This window comes from Enoplosus armatus, chromosome 24 (assembly GCF_043641665.1).
Source record: "Enoplosus armatus isolate fEnoArm2 chromosome 24, fEnoArm2.hap1, whole genome shotgun sequence".
Classification (NCBI taxonomy): domain Eukaryota; kingdom Metazoa; phylum Chordata; class Actinopteri; order Centrarchiformes; family Enoplosidae; genus Enoplosus; species Enoplosus armatus.
Window position 1 is genome coordinate 1 of NC_092203.1, and position 11,554 is coordinate 11,554.

The window sequence follows — 11,554 nt, forward strand, 5'->3', positions numbered from 1 at the left end:
GAACGTGAACTTTTCATTCAAATCCGCTCCAAACTCACGGTTTGACTCAAAACAGGTAAAATATGCAGTTTGAGACTGAACGAGGGCCGAAAGTGAAGCTTTCATTCAAAACAGTAGGAAAGGACAAGTTTTCAGTGAAAGCAGCCTGAATGTCAAGTTTTTACTCAAAACAGCTCCAAACTCACAGTTTGACTCAAAACAGGTCAAATAAGCAGTTTGAGATTGAACGAGGGCCGAAAGTGAAGCTTTCATTCAAAACAGGAGGAAAGGACAAGTTTTCAGTGAAAGCGGCCTGAATGTCAAGTTTTCACTCAAAACAGCTCCAAACTCACAGTTTGACTCAAAACAGGTCAAATATGCAGTTTGAGACTGAACGAGGGCCGAAAGTGAAGCTTTTATTCAAAACATGAGGAAAGGACAAGTTTTCAGTGAAAGCGGCCTGAATGTCAAGTTTTCACTCAAAACAGCTCCAAACTCACGGTTTGACTCAAAACAGGTCAAATATGCAGTTTGAGACTGAACGAGGGCCGAAAGTGAAGCTTTCATTCAAAAAAGGAGGAAAGGACAAGTTTTCAGTGAAAGCGGCCTGAATGTCAAGTTTTCACTCAAAACAGTTGAAAAGGTCAAGTTTTGACTGAAATAGGCCTGAACGTGAACTTTTCATTCAAATCCGCTTCAAACTCACGGTTTGACTCAAAACAGGTCAAATATGCAGTTTGAGACTGAACGAGGGCCGAAAGTGAAGCTTTCATTCAAAACAGGAGGAAAGGACAAGTTTTCAGTGAAAGCGGCCTGAATGTCAAGTTTTCACTCAAAACAGTTGAAAAGGTCAAGTTTTGACTGAAATAGGCCTGAACGTGAACTTTTCATTCAAATCCGCTCCAAACTCACGGTTTGACTCATCAGAATCAGAATCAGAATCAGAATCAGAAACTGTTTATTGCCAAGTAACATACATTACAAGGAATTTGCTGTGGTCTGAAGGTGCTATTGTTTTGATAACAAATAAGTAGAATATAAAAGCTAAAATAAGAATAAGAATAAAAATAAAAATAAAAAAATAAGATAAGATAAATAACAACAGTGCAGTGACCAGAATAAAGAATAAGTAAAGTGTCCAGATAAAGTGTCCAGTAGGGGGGTGGGTGCGTTAATGTAACGCAGTGGGGACAGGGGTGATGTACGTTAATATAACGTAGAGCTTGTGTTTGTGTTCTGGGGGGGGGGGGGGGGGGGGGGTCAGTGAGAGTTTGTCAGGTTGACTGCAGAGGGGAAGAAACTGTTTTTGTGGCGGGAGGTTTTGGTCCTGATGGACCGCAGCCTTCTGCCAGAGGGGAGGGGGTCGAACAGATGGTGTCCGGGGTGGGAGGGGTCGGCAGCGATCTTCCCTGCTCTCCTCAGGGTCCTGGAGGAGTACAGGTCCTGAAGAGATGGGAGGTTGCAGCCGATCACCCTCTCTGCAGAGCGGATGATACGCTGCAGTCTGCGTCTGTCCTTGGTGGAGGCAGCAGCGTACCAGACGGTGATGGAGGAGGTGAGGATGGACTCTATGATGGCAGTGTAGAAGTGAACCAGCATTTTTTGTGGCAGGTTAAACTTCCTCAGCTGCCTCAGGAAGTACATCCTCTGTTGGGCTTTCTTGATGACGGAGCTGATGTTCAGCTCCCACCGGAGGTCCTGGCTGATGATGGAGCCCAGGAAACGGAAGGACTCCACAGTGTCCACTGCAGAGTCACACAGGGTGATGGGGGGCGGGTGGGGCTGCGCTCTTCCTGAAGTCAACAACCATCTCCACTGTCTTTGAAGCGTTAAGCTCCAGGTTGTTGCTGTTGCACCAGGTCACCAGATGGTCAATCTCCCACCTGTAGGCAGACTCATCCTCTCCAGAGATGAGTCCGATGAGGGTGGCGTCGTCCGCGAACTTCAGGAGCTTGACAGACTGGTGACTGGAGGTGCAGCTGTTGGTGTAGAGGGAGAAGAGTAGAGGAGAAAGAACGCAGCCTTGAGGGGAGCCGGTGCTGATCGTCCGCGAGTCAGAGACGTGTTTCCCCAGCTTCACGTGCTGCTTCCTGTCAGACAGGAAATCTGTGATCCACCTGCAGGTGGGGTCAGGCACGTTGAGCTGGGAGAGCTTGTCCTGAAGAAGAGCCGGGACGATCGTGTTGAAGGCAGAGCTGAAGTCCACAAACAGGATCCTGGCATAGGATCCTGCGGAGTCCAGGTGCTGGAGGATGAAGTGTAGAGCCAGGTTGACGGCGTCGTCTACAGACCTGTTGGCTCTGTAGGCGAACTGCAGGGGGTCCAGCAGAGAGTCTGTGATGGATTTGAGGTGGGACAAAACCAGGCGTTCAAATGATTTCATGACCACAGAGGTCAGGGCGACGGGTCTGTAGTCATTTAATCCAGTGGGCCCTGGTTTTTTGGGGACGGGGATGATGGTGGAGGCCTTGAAGCAGGCTGGCACGTGGCATGTCTCCAGTGAGGTGTTGAAGATGTCCGTGAACACCGGAGACAGCTGATCGGCGCAGCGCTTCAGGCAGGATGGGGAGATGGAGTCTGGTCCAGCAGCTTTACGCGGGTTTTGTCTCTTGAAGAGCCTGTTCACATCTCTTTCAAGGACAGACAGAGGTGTCGATGCTGGAGGAGTGGGGGGCGCTGTGGGGGGCAGCTGTGGTGGTAGGAGGTGTGAGAGTTCAGCCCCAGGTGTGATGAGGGGGTTGGGGCTGTTGGGCTGGAGCTGGTGGGTGATGGTGTGGGGGATGGTGTTAGGACTGTCCCATTGTCTTTCAAAGCGACAGTAGAAGTCGTTGAGGCTGTTGGCGAGGCGTCGGTCGTTAGCAGAGTTGGGGGCTCTTGGCTTGTAGTTGGTGATCTGCCTGAGCCCCCTCCACACAGAAGCAGAGTCGTTGGAGGAGAACTGGTTTTGTAGTCTCTCTGAGTACAGTCGTTTAGCTTCCCTCACCGCCTTGCTAAACTTGTACTTGGCTTCCTTAAACTCTGCTCTGTTGCCACTCTTAAACGCCTCTTCCTTTTCCAACCTCAGCTGTCGCAGTCTTGCTGTGAACCAGGGTTTGTCGTTGTTATAACTCACCCTGGTCCGAGTTGGTATGCAGCAGTCCTCACAGAAGCTGATATATGAAGTCACAGCCTCTGTGTACTCGTCCAGACTGTTGGTAGCAGTCCTGAAAACATCCCAGTCAGTACAGTCCAAACACGCCTTCAGGTCCTCTGCAGCTTCACTGGTCCACTTCTTCGAAGTTCTCACAACAGGCTTAGAAAGTTTTAATTTCTGCCTGTATGTGGGAATCAGGTGGACCATGTCGTGGTCAGAGTGTCCCAGTGCAGCGCGGGTGACGGCGTGAAAAGCGTTACTGACTGTGGTGTAACAGTGATCCAGAGTGTTCCCCTCCCTGGTGGGGCAAACAGGTCAAATATGCAGTTTGAGACTGAACGAGGGCCGAAAGTGAAGCTTTCATTCAAAACAGGAGGAAAGGACAAGTTTTCAGTGAAAGCGGCCTGAATGTCAAGTTTTCACTCAAAACAGTTGAAAAGGTCAAGTTTTGACTGAAATAGGCCTGAACGTGAACTTTTCATTCAAATCCGCTCCAAACTCACGGTTTGACTCAAAACAGGTCAAATATGCAGTTTGAGACTGAACGAGGGCCGAAAGTGAAGCTTTCATTCAAAACAGGAGGAAAGGACAAGTTTTCAGTGAAAGCGGCCTGAATGTCAAGTTTTCACTCAAAACAGTTGAAAAGGTCAAGTTTTGACTGAAATAGGCCTGAACGTGAACTTTTCATTCAAATCCGCTCCAAACTCACGGTTTGACTCAAAACAGGTCAAATATGCAGTTTGAGACTGAACGAGGGCCGAAAGTGAAGCTTTCATTCAAAACAGGAGGAAAGGACAAGTTTTCAGTGAAAGCGGCCTGAATGTCAAGTTTTCACTCAAAACAGCTCCAAACTCACAGTTTGACTCAAAACAGGTCAAATAAGCAGTTTGAGATTGAACGAGGGCCGAAAGTGAAGCTTTCATTCAAAACAGGAGGAAAGGACAAGTTTTCAGTGAAAGCGGCCTGAATGTTAAGTTTTCACTCAAAACAGCTCCAAACTCACAGTTTGACTCAAAACAGGTCAAATATGCAGTTTGAGACTGAACGAGGGCCGAAAGTGAAGCTTTCATTCAAAACAGGAGGAAAGGACAAGTTTTCAGTGAAAGTGGCCTGAATGTCAAGTTTTCACTCAAAACAGTTGAAAAGGTCAAGTTTTGACTGAAATAGGCCTGAACGTGAACTTTTCATTCAAATCCGCTCCAAACTCACGGTTTGACTCAAAACAGGTCAAATATGCAGTTTAAAACTGAACGAGGGCCGAAAGTGAAGCTTTCATTAAAAACAGGAGGAATGAACAAGTTTTCAGTGAAAGAGGCCTGAATGTCAAGTTTTCACTCAAAACAGCTCCAAACTCACGGTATTGACTTAAAACAGGTCAAATATGCAGTTTGAGACTGAACGAGGGCCGAAAGTGAAGCTTTCATTCAAAACAGGAGGAAAGGACAAGTTTTCAGTGAAAGCGGCCTGAATGTCAAGTTTTCACTCAAAACAGTTGAAAAGGTCAAGTTTTGACTGAAATAGGCCTGAACGTGAACTTTTCATTCAAATCCGCTCCAAACTCACGGTTTGACTCAAAACAGCTCAAATATGCAGTTTGAGACTGAACGAGGGCCGAAAGTGAAGCTTTCATTAAAAACAGGAGGAAAGGACAAGTTTTCAGTGAAAGCGGCCTGAATGTCAAGTTTTCACTCAAAACAGTTGAAAAGGTCAAGTTTTGACTGAAATAGGCCTGAACGTGAACTTTTCATTCAAATCTGCTCCAAACTCACGGTTTGACTCAAAACAGGTCAAATATGCAGTTTGAGACTGAACGAGGGCCGAAAGTGAAGCTTTCATTCAAAACAGGAGGAAAGGACAAGTTTTCAGTGAAAGAGGCCTGAATGTCAAGTTTTCACTCAAAACAGCTCCAAACTCACGGTTTGACTCAAAACAGGTCAAATATGCAGTTTGAGACTGAACGAGGGCCGAAAGTGAAGCTTTCATTCAAAACAGGAGGAAAGGACAAGTTTTGAGTGAAAGCGGCCTGAATGTCAAGTTTTCACTCAAAACAGTTGAAAAGGTCAAGTTTTGACTGAAATAGGCCTGAACGTGAACTTTTCATTCAAATCCGCTCCAAACTCACGGTTTGACTCAAAACAGGTCAAATATGCAGTTTGAGACTGAACGAGGGCCGAAAGTGAAGCTTTCATTCAAAACAGGAGGAAAGGACAAGTTTTCAGTGAAAGCGGCCTGAATGTCAAGTTTTCACTCAAAACAGTTGAAAAGGTCAAGTTTTGACTGAAATAGGCCTGAACGTGAACTTTTCATTCAAATCCGCTCCAAACTCACGGTTTGACTCAAAACAGGTCAAATATGCAGTTTGAGACTGAACGAGGGCCGAAAGTGAAGCTTTCATTCAAAACAGGAGGAAAGGACAAGTTTTCAGTGAAAGCGGCCTGAATGTCAAGTTTTCACTCAAAACAGTTGAAAAGGTCAAGTTTTGACTGAAATAGGCCTGAACGTGAACTTTTCATTCAAATCCACTCCAAACTCACGGTTTGACTCAAAACAGGTCAAATATGCAGTTTGAGACTGAACGAGGGCCGAAAGTGAAGCTTTCATTCAAAACAGGAGGAAAGGACAAGTTTTCAGTGAAAGCGGCCTGAATGTCAAGTTTTCACTCAAAACAGCTCCAAACTCACAGTTTGACTCAAAACAGGTCAAATAAGCAGTTTGAGATTGAACGAGGGCCGAAAGTGAAGCTTTCATTCAAAACAGGAGGAAAGGACAAGTTTTCAGTGAAAGCGGCCTGAATGTCAAGTTTTCACTCAAAACAGCTCCAAACTCACAGTTTGACTCAAAACAGGTCAAATATGCAGTTTGAGACTGAACGAGGGCCGAAAGTGAAGCTTTTATTCAAAACATGAGGAAAGGACAAGTTTTCAGTGAAAGCGGCCTGAATGTCAAGTTTTCACTCAAAACAGCTCCAAACTCACGGTTTGACTCAAAACAGGTCAAATATGCAGTTTGAGACTGAACGAGGGCCGAAAGTGAAGCTTTCATTCAAAACAGGAGGAAAGGACAAGTTTTCAGTGAAAGAGGCCTGAATGTCAAGTTTTCACTCAAAACAGTTGAAAAGGTCAAGTTTTGACTGAAATAGGCCTGAACGTGAACTTTTCATTCAAATCCGCTCCAAACACACGGTTTGACTCAAAGCAGGTCAAATATGCAGTTTGAGACTGAACGAGGGCCGAAAGTGAAGCTTTCATTCAAAACAGGAGGAAAGGACAAGTTTTCAGTGAAAGCGGCCTGAATGTCAAGTTTTCACTCAAAATAGTTGAAAAAGTCAAGTTTTGACTGAAATAGGCCTGAACGTGAACTTTTCATTCAAATCTGCTCCAAACTCACGGTTTGACTCAAAACAGGTCAAATATGCAGTTTGAGACTGAACGAGGGCCGAAAGTGAAGCTTTCATTCAAAACAGGAGGAAAGGACAAGTTTTCAGTGAAAGAGGCCTGAATGTCAAGTTTTCACTCAAAACAGCTCCAAACTCACGGTTTGACTCAAAACAGGTCAAATATGCAGTTTGAGACTGAACGAGGGCCGAAAGTGAAGCTTTCATTCAAAACAGGAGGAAAGGACAAGTTTTCAGTGAAAGCGGCCTGAATGTCAAGTTTTCACTCAAAACAGCTCCAAACTCACGGTTTGACTCAAAACAGGTCAAATATGCAGTTTGAGACTGAACGAGGGCCGAAAGTGAAGCTTTCATTCAAAACAGGAGGAAAGGACGAGTTTTCAGTGAAAGAGGCCTGAATGTCAAGTTTTCACTCAAAACAGCTCCAAACTCACGGTTTGACTCAAAACAGGTCAAATATGCAGTTTGAGACTGAACGAGGGCCGAAAGTGAAGCTTTCATTCAAAACAGGAGGAAAGGACAAGTTTTCAGTGAAAGAGGCCTGAATGTCAAGTTTTCACTCAAAACAGTTGAAAAGGTCAAGTTTTGACTGAAATAGGCCTGAACGTGAACTTTTCATACAAATCCGCTCCAAACTCACGGTTTGACTCAAAACAGGTCAAATATGCAGTTTGAGACTGAACGAGGGCCGAAAGTGAAGCTTTCATTCAAAACAGGAGGAAAGGACAAGTTTTCAGTGAAAGAGGCCTGAATGTCAAGTTTTCACTCAAAACAGCTCCAAACTCACGGTTTGACTCAAAACAGGTCAAATATGCAGTTTGAGACTGAACAAGGGCCGAAAGTCAAGTTTCCACTCAAAACAGCAGGAAAGGTCAAGTTTTGACTGAAAGAGGCCTGAAGGTGAAGTTTTCATTTTTTTTCATTCAAATCAGCGAAAGAGGACTGAAAGTCAAGTTTCCACTCAAAACAGCAGGAAAGGTCAAGTTTTGACTGAAAGAGGCCTGAACGTGAAGTTTTCATTCAAATCAGCTCCAAAGTCACCGTTTGACTCAAAACAGGTGTAATACGCAGCTTATGACTGAATGAGGGGCGAAAGTGATGCTTTCAATCAAAACAGGAGGAAAGGACAAGTTTTCAGTGAAAGAGGCCTGAATGTCAAGTTTCCACTCAAAACAGCAGGAAAGGTCAAGTTTTGACTGAAAGAGGCCTGAACGTGAAGTTTTCATTCAAATCAGCTCCAAAGTCACGGTATGACTCAAAACAGGTGTAATACGCAGTTTATGACTGAAACAGGAGAAAAGGACAAGTTTTCAGTGAAAGAGGCCTGAAAGTCAAGTTTTCAGTGAAAGTGGCCTGAAAGTCAAGTTTCCACTCACAACAGCAGGAAAGGTCAAGTTTTGACTGAAAGAGGCCTGAACGTGAAGTTTTCATTCAAATCAGCTCCAAAGTCACGGTTTGACTCAAAACAGGTGTAATACGCAGTTTATGACTGAAACAGGAGAAAAGGACAAGTTTTCAGTGAAAGAGGCCTGAAAGTCAAGTTTTCAGTGAAAGTGGCCTGAAAGTCAAGTTTCCACTCAAAACAGCAGGAAAGGTCAAGTTTTGACTGAAAGAGGCCTGAACGTGAAGTTTTCATTCAAATCAGCTCCAAAGTCACGGTTTGACTCAAAACAGGTGTAATACTGACGCACTGCGGTAAGCGTGTTGCTTCACTTCCGCCTTCTGTGTCATTGGTAGCGTGTGTCTTTGGCCGCTCTAAGCTCAAACAAGTTATATTTGTTTGGTATATATTTCATTACAGCGGCTAACTAGGCGCTAACCACTTAAACGTACATTAGTTTTGCTTAACACTGATAGTTCTGTCCTTCTTTTAGCGACTTTTTCGCTAATCTCACAGTTGTTTACACACTATTCTGTCTGTTACATTAGCTTAGCAGCTAGCGATGGCTTCTCTCTCTCCTTCTCGCTCTCCTTCTCACTCTCCTGCTCTGTCCTGCTCGGTGTGTCAGATGTTTAGTTATTCCCCCGCCTCCTTTAGCGATAATGGTAAACGTAAAAAATGTAGTTTATTTAGCGTGCTGGAGGCGAGGCTCAGCGAGCTGGAGGCGCGGTTCCGCACCATGGAGACGGCTGTAGTCAGCCAACCCTCAGTAGCCGGTGCGGACCGACTCAGCATAGCTCCTGCTAGCCGTCCCCCGGCAGCTCCCGAACAGCCGGGAAGCCAGGGAGGCTGGGTGACTATCCGAAGGAAGCATAGCCCTCGGCAGAAGCCCACGGTTCACCACCAACCACTTCATGTTTCTAACAGGTTCTCCCCACTCAGCGACACCGCTGAGAAGCAGATTCTGGTAATTGGCAGCTCCATAGTCAGAAACGTGAGGTTAGCGACACCAGCGACCATAGTGAAATGCATTCCTGGGGCCAGAGCGGGCGACATTGAATCAAATTTAAAACTGCTGGCTAAGGATAAGCGTAAATACAGTAAGATTGTTATTCACGTCGGCGGTAATGACTCCCGGTTACGCCAATCGGAGGTCACTAAATTTAACGTGGAGTCGGTGTGTACGTTTGCAAAAACTATGTCAGACTCCGTAGTTTTCTCTGGGCCCCTATCCAATTTGACCAGTGATGATATGTTTAGCCGCATGTCATCATTCAACCGCTGGCTGTAGAGGTGGTGTCCAGCAAACGATGTGGGCTTCGTAGATAATTGGCGGACTTTCTGGAGGAGACCTGGTCTGATGAGGAGAGACGGCATTCATCCCACTTTGGATGGAGCGGCTCTCATATCTAGAAATCTGACCGACTTTATTAGTGAACCAAAACCGTGACAACCCAGAGTCCAGACCAGGAGGCAGAGTCGCAGTCCTACACGCTTCTCTGCGCTTCCATTAGAGCAGTTACCCACCCAAAACCCCATAATGACTGTGTCTGCCCCCCGACCACTTAAATTAATTCAATCAAGGTTAAACAGGAGAGGAGTCGTTAATAAAAACTTAATAAAAATTAAGACCACTACTGCTATAGGCCAAAACAATAGGAAAATTAAGTGTGGACTGTTAAATATCAGATCTCTGTCATCTACAGCTGTATTAGTAAACGAGCTAATATCAGAGAATCATATTGATCTACTGTGTCTGACAGAAACCTGGCTGTCATGAAGAGTATGTCAGCCTGAATGAATCCACTCCGCCCAGTCACACTAATACTCACATCCCTCGAGGCACCGGCCGAGGAGGTGGAGTTGCAGCCATCTTTGACTCCTGTTGATGAACTCTAGACCTAAACTGGATTATAACTCATTTGAAAGCCTCGTTCTGAGTCTCTCACTCCCAACCTGGAAAACACTGAAGCCAGTCTTATTCGTTATAGTCTATCGCGCTCCAGGTCCATACTCTGAATTCTTATCTGAATTCTCAGTTTTTATCAGGTTTAGTCCTTAAAACAGACAAAGTCATTATCGTAGAGGATTTTAATATTCATGTGGATGTTGATAAGGATAGCCTTGGTACTGCATTTATCTCTTTGTTGGATTCGATCGGCTTCTGTCAGAGGGAACAGAAACCCACTCACTGTTTTAATCACACCCTCGACCTGGTTCTGACATATGGACTTGAAATTGAACATCTAACTGTCTTTCCACAGAATCCTTTGTTATCGGACCATTATTTAATAACTTTTGAATTCCTATTACTGGACTACACGCCATTAGGCAAAAAAGTCTACACCAGATATCTATCTGATAGTGCTGTAGCTAAATTTAAGGAAGTGATTCCATCTGCATTAAATTCAATGCCATGTCTCAATACAACTGAGGACTCTTTTGCTAACCTTTGTCCCTCCCAAATGGACAATCTTGTTGACAGTGCTGCAGGCTCAATGCGATTGACACTTGACTCTATTGCCCCTCTTAAAAAGAAGATAATAAAACAAAGAAAGTCAGCTCCATGGTATAACACCCAAACCCGCAAATTAAAGCAAGCAGTGCAGAAACTTGAAAGGAAATGGCGCTCCACCAAACTAGAGGAATCACGTTTAATTTGGCAAGATAGTCTTAGAACTTATAGGAAGGCCCTCTGTAAAGCCAGAGCAGCCTATTACTCAACATTAATAGAAGAGAACAAGAACAACCCCAGGTTTCTCTTCAGCACTGTAGCCAGGCTGACAGAGAGTCACAGCTCTATTGAGCCATGTATTCCTATAACCCTCAGCAGTAATGATTTCATGAGCTTCTTTAATGATAAAATTCTAACTATTAGAGACAGAGTTGATCACCTCCTGTCTTCAGGTGGTACCTTACCTTCAAACACAGGAATCTCAGAAATAGCTGTAAAACCTGATGTATATTTAGATTGCTTTTCTCCCATTGACCTTCACCAAATTACTAAAACTATCTCTTCATCTAAGCCATCAACTTGTCTCTTAGACCCCATCCCAACCTGGCTGCTCAAAGAGGTTTTATCTTTAGTCAGCACTTCTTTACTAGACATGATCAATCTGTCTTTATTAACAGGCTACGTACCACAGTCCTTTAAAGTAGCTGTAATTAAACCTCTTCTTAAAAAGCCCACTCTTGATCCAGAGGTTTTAGCCAACTATAGACCTATATCTAACCTTCCCTTTCTCTCCAAGATTCTTGAGAAAGCAGTCGCCAACCAGCTGTGTGACTTTCTACATGACAATAGGTTGCTTGAGGACTTTCAGTCAGGTTTCAGAGCTCATCATAGCACAGAGACAGCACTGGTGAAAGTTACAAATGACCTTCTAACTGCATCAGACAAAGGACTTGTCTCTATACTTGTTTTGTTAGATCTTAGTGCTGCATTCGACACCATTGACCATCATATCCTATTACAGAGACTGGAACATTTAATTGGCATCAAAGGAACCGCACTAAGCTGGTTTAAGTCGTATTTATCAATCTCGGAGTTGTCTTTGATCAGGACATGTCCTTTAACTCCCACGTAAAACAAACTTCAAGGACTGCCTTCTTTCACCTCTGTAACATTGCAAAAATCAGGAAGATCCTGTCTCAAACAGATGCAGAA

The 11,554-nt window shown here is 44.5% G+C and overlaps 1 pseudogene; it reads left to right on the forward strand.

Annotated features, from left to right (window-relative positions):
* Positions 1-8,479: 8,479 nt before the first annotated feature.
* Positions 8,480-9,337, forward strand: LOC139306457 (uncharacterized; annotated as a pseudogene).
* Positions 9,338-11,554: the final 2,217 nt, after the last annotated feature.